The sequence below is a fragment of the Cucurbita pepo genome, chromosome LG05 (assembly GCF_002806865.2).
Source record: "Cucurbita pepo subsp. pepo cultivar mu-cu-16 chromosome LG05, ASM280686v2, whole genome shotgun sequence".
NCBI classification, from domain to species: Eukaryota; Viridiplantae; Streptophyta; class Magnoliopsida; order Cucurbitales; family Cucurbitaceae; genus Cucurbita; species Cucurbita pepo.
In genome coordinates this window covers 5,598,648-5,604,585 of record NC_036642.1, presented here as the reverse complement: position 1 = coordinate 5,604,585, position 5,938 = coordinate 5,598,648, and positions in this window count along the sequence as shown.

The following is a 5,938-nucleotide window of genomic DNA, read 5'->3' as shown; positions in this document are numbered from 1 at the left end:
CTTTACATTCTTGACCTAGTACCAAAAGCCCACCTTTGAGTGTTAAACACAAGCGTCCCTGAGTAAAATTTTTGTGAGAAGTATTGAGAGGCCCCTTGATAACAATGTCACATAATGGAGAAGCAGTACCACCAGTTCCAGATCTTAATACAACCATTCTTCAAGCAATTCAAGGTATGATGGAAATGATGATGGAAGATAGACAAGAAAGAAGGGCGCAACAACAAAGACAAGAACGAACATTACAAGAAGATGAAGGTATAGTAGTACAAGAAAGACAAGTTGATGGTAGATGGAGAGGAAGAAATAACCATGCAACTATTATGCAACCTAGAAGGATGGAAAGAGTACATGAAGATAGAGATGGGGGAGTTAAACTCAAAATCCCGCCCTTTTGTGGAACGGCAGATTCTGAGGCATACTTGCAGTGGGAAAGAAAGATAGAGCATGTGTTTGATTGCAACACCTATAGTGAAAATAAGAAGATGAGACTTGCTATTGCCGAATTTACCAATCATGCTAGTGATTGGTACCAACATCTCAAATCCGAGAGAAGAAGAAAAGAGGAGAATCCAATAGAGACATGGGAAGAACTTAAAGATGTCATGAGAAAAAGGTATGTTCCAAAACATTATGATTGATTCCAACCAAGAGCTGGTTAGAAGATGAATGACTCTTAGATCGAACTTGGAATCTATGATGGTCACTCTTAGATACCAAGACAATTCACTCCAGAATTAGCTTGATCAAAACTAATTCAATGAATCGGTTTAAACATCAAACCTAAAGCAAGGTTTGAAAAAGAATAACACCAAAAGGGTATCAAGAAAACACAAAGGTTTTTTTCTCTATTCAACAAAAATCCCCCAAACATGAATATTACATGCCTTTAAATAGGTCCAAAAGATAACCCTAACATAATAAAGTCCAGCCACCAACCACACATCACTAATAAATACTATTAAATACAAATTGAAGAAAATAAGGTATTCATAAATTGTCGTAATTGGTAGTTCAACTATCAAAGGCAAGTATTTTAATTACTTTCCAATGTCAGCCACTCCATTATCTTCTTGATTTGATATGCTAATGCTATAAAGATTTTTGGGCTCAAAAGTCTTTGTTTCAACTTGTACACTAGCTAGCTTTCGAAGATGCAATGTATAGGCCTCCTGAATCTTCTTAACCTTGCTTCTTTTAATCGGTCCTTCGGGTACATGCAAAGGGTCAACAGTTAAATTCATATCAAGAGGCCTATACATTGCATCTTCGATGGCTAACTAGTGTACAAGTTGAAACAAATACTTTTGAACCCAAAAATCTTTATAGCATTAGCATCTCAAATCAAGAAAATAATGAAGTGCCTAACATTGGAAAGTGATTAGAAGACTTTGCCTTTGGTAGTTGAACTACCAATTAAGACAATTTATGTTTGCCTTATTTTCTTCAATTTGTATTTACAAGCTTTTATTGGTAGTTGTAATTTGTAGTTGATAGATGAACTTCATTATGTTTGGGTTATCTTTTTGGCCTATTTAAAGGCATGTAATATTCATGCTTGAGGATCATTGTTGAATACTAACAAAACCTTTGTGTTTTCTTGATACCTTTTTGGTTTTATTCTTTTTCAAACCTTGCTTTAGGTTTGATGTTTAAACCGATTCATTGAATTAGTTTTGATCAAGCTAATTCTGGAGTGAATTGTCTTGGTATCTAAGAGTGACCATCANCATGCTCTTGGTTGGAATCAATTCGTTAAGTTAGCCTTCTTTGTGAACGTTTGCAAGGATTCTAGAAGGACTTCTAGCTTTGCAAAATCCAGCATTGTTGGCGCTAATCAAGAATGGTACTCGAATCCATTTATGATCCCGAGTTTCCAAACACATCGCACTTCCACTCGGGGCGAGGCCGCCACTCGGCCCTAAGACGGATCAAAGAAGAGTGGGGAACCTCTCGCTGGTTTTTGGAATTCGACATCAGGAAGTGTTTTCACACCATCGACCGACATCGACTCATCTCGATCTTGAAGGAAGAGATCGAAGATTCCAAGTTCTTTTACTCCATTTAGAAAGTCTTTTCCGTCGGACGACTCTTTTACACAGTGTACTACTATCGGCCCTACCAGGCAACATCTACCTACACAAGCTCAATCAGAAGATAAGGAGGATCCGATAGAAGTACGAAATTTCGGTTGTTTAGAGAATCAGATCGGTTCTATTAAGGACAGGTCGTATTGATGACCAATCAAACTTTGGATAAGAAGCAAGCTTCAACGCTCCCCAAGACTACAGAGCCCTTATTATGGGGAGGGTAAAGAGCTTCCAAAGCAAAGCAATCTTTCATTCCCTTGTTTCATCGTGCCACACCCCACACACAAGCACCACCCGGCTCAAGGGGACCAGAAAACACCTTTCGATTTACCCACGACCCTTGCCGCCTTCCTTAGCAAGCCCTCGAGCCTCCTTTGCACCGCCTCATAGAAGCCACTGGTGATATGAATCCAACAACTGATCACTTCCATGTACCCGAACGAGCAATTACAAGAAGTAATACAAAGAAGATTCAAGAATCAAATCAAATGGAGTGGCTGATATTGGAAAGTGATTAGAAGACTTACCATTGGTAGTTGAATTACCAATTAAGACAATTTATGAATTGCCTTATTTTCTTCCATTTGTATTTAATAGCATTTATTAGTAGTTTGTATGAATGCCTTATTTTCTTCAATTTGTATTTAATAGCATTTATTAGTGATTTGTAGTTGATGGCTGAACCTTATTATGTTAGGGTTATCTTTTGAGCCTATTTAAAGGCATGTAATATTCATGTTTGGATGATTGGTTGAATACAGAAAAAACCTTTGTGTTTTCTTGATACCCTTTTGGTGTTATTCTTTTTCAGACCTTGCTTTAGGTTTGATGTTTAAACCGATTCATTGAATTAGTTTTGATCAAGCTAATTCTGGAGTGAATTGTCTTGGTATCTAAGAGTGACCATCATAGATTCCAAGTTCGATCTAAGAGTCATTCATCTTCTAACCAGCTCTTGGTTGGAATCAATCCGTTAAGTTAGCTTTCTCTGTGAGCGTTTTGCAAGGATTCTAGAAGGACCTCTAGCTTTGCAAATTCCAGCATTGTAGGCGCTTATCATTTGGTATCAGAGCATTTGGTCGACGTTCTTTGGCCGCTCTAGAGGTGAAATATTTTTATTGTTATTTTTTTTTGTATCAATTTTTTTCTCTCTCAGATTAACGAAAAAAAGAAAGAAAAAAAAAATCAGTAGAAAAAAAAAATCAGTTCTGAGAGAAAAAAAAAAATATATATTCAGTTCTTATCATTTATTTTCAAGCTCTTGATCCTTGAGATACTAGTCTTAGCTTGTTAGAATTGATCGTTGAATTGGTTATAATCAAGCTTAAAGCAAGATTGCACAAAAAAAAAAAAAAAAAAGCCAGCCTTTACATTCTTGACCTAGTACCAAAAGCCTACCTTTGAGTGTTAAACACGAGTGTCCCTGAGTGAAATTTTTGTGAGAAGTGTGGAGAGGTCCCTTGATAACAAAATGTCACATAATGGAGAAGCAGTACCACCAGTACCAGATCTTAATACAACCATTCTTCAAGCAATTCAAGGTATGATGGAAATGATGATGGAAGATAGACAAGAAAGAAGGGCGCAACAACAAAGACAAGAACGAACATTACAAGAAGATGAAGGTATAGTAGTACAAGAAAGACAAGTTGATGGTAGATGGAGAGGAAGAAATAACCATGCAACTATTATGCAACCTAGAAGGATGGAAAGAGTACATGAAGATAGAGATGGGGGAGTTAAACTCAAAATCCCGCCATTTTGTGGAACGGCAGATTCTGAGGCATACTTGCAATGGGAAAGAAAGATAGAGCATGTGTTTGATTGCAACACCTATAGTGAAAATAAGAAGATGAGACTTGCTATTGCCGAATTTACCAATCATGCTAGTGATTGGTACCAACATCTCAAATCCGAGAGAAGAAGAAAAGAGGAGGATCCAATAGAGACATGGGAAGAACTTAAAGAAGCCATGAGAAAAAGGTATGTTCCAAAACATTATGAAAGAAATTTGAAAACTAAATTGCAAGGTTTGAGGCAAGGAACAAAAAGTGTGGCGGAATATTATCAAGAGATGGAAACTATGATGGAAAGAGCAAATGTTAGAGAAGAAGAAGAAGATACCATGTCTAGATTCCTTGGAGGTTTGAATCGAGAAATTGCTCATCTTGTTGACAGAAATCCACCACCATATCTGGAAGACATGTATCATTATGCTCTCAAAATTGAAGACCAATTGAAGGAAGAAAAAGAGCATTCAAAAAGGTACACATCACGAACTAACACCTTTTCAAATTCTAAAACTTGGAACAAGGATAGTTTTGTGAATAGAAATGAATCAATGTCACCAAAAGAAAAGTTTGTGGCTGCTAAAAGAGTGGAGGCTGAGAGTTCCATTGGTAAAAAGAATGAAGCTTCAAAGACGGTAAAGGAGAAGTCTAGTTCTATTCAATGTTGGAAGTGCAAAGGGTTTGGACACATGAGCAAAGAGTGTGTTAATAAAAAAGTTATGGTGATAAGGAATGGTATACTTGATTCAGATGATGAATGTGAGGATCATGACTCACAGCTTGTGGAAGAAATCGCAGCATATGATGATGAGTATGTTGAAGAAGGTAATTCCATATCTTTGATCACAAGAAGGGTACTCAATGTTCAAATCAAGGAAGAGAAATTTGAAGATCAAAGGGAAAACTTGTTCCACACAAGATGTTTGGTCAAAGGAAACCCATGCAGCTTGGTGATTGATAGTGGAAGTTGCACAAATGTGGTAAGCAGCTTCCTTGTAAAAAGACTTCAACTTTCTGTCCATCCCCATCCAAAACCATACAAACTTCATTGGTTAACAAACAAAGAAGAAATTAAGGTGAACTCCCAAGCTCTTATTTCTTTTACACTTGGAAGATATAAAGATGAAGTTATTTGTGATGTCGTACCAATGCATGCGGGGGACATCTTATTCGGCCGACCTTGGCAATATGATAGAGAGGTAACATTTGATGGTTTGACGAACAAGTATACTTTTACTTTGTGTGCGAAGAAATTTACTTTACTTCCATTGTCTCCATATAAAGTACATTATGACCAATTGAAATTAGAGAAGAAAAGAAAAGAATACGAAGAACAACAGGGGAGAGAAGAAACTAAGGTAAAGGTGAGAAAAAAAAGTGAAAAAAAAAAAACAATATTCAGTTCTTGTCCAGAAAGAACGAAGAACTTGATTTGAGGACAAATTCTTTTAAAGAAAGAGGGATGATATGAATCCAACAACTGATCACTTCCATGTACCCGAACTTGCAATTACAAGAAGCAATACAAAAAAGATTCAAGAATCAAATCAAGAAAATAATAGAGTGGCTGATATTGGAAAGTGATTAGAAGACTTGTCATTGGTAGTTGAACTACTAATTAAGATAATTTATGAATGTCTTATTTTGTTCAATTTGTATTTAATAGCATTTATTAGTGATTTGTGGTTGGTGGTTGAACTTTATTATATTCGGGTTATCTTTTGGGCCTATTTAAAGGCATGTAATATTCATGTTTGAATAAATGGTTGAATACAGAAAAAAAAAGCCTTTGTGTTTCCTTGATACCCTTTCGGTGTTATTCTTTTTCAAATCTTGCTTTAGGTTTGATGTTTAAACCGATTCAGTTTTGATCAAGCTAATTCTGGAGTGAATTGTCTTGGTATCTAAGAGTGGCCATCATAGATTCCAAGTTCGATCTAAGAGTCATTCATCTTCTAACCAGCTCTTGGTTGGAATCAATCCGTTAAGTTATCTTTCTCTGTGAACGTTTTGCAAGGATTCTAGAAGGACCTCTAGCTTTGCAAATTCCAGCATTGT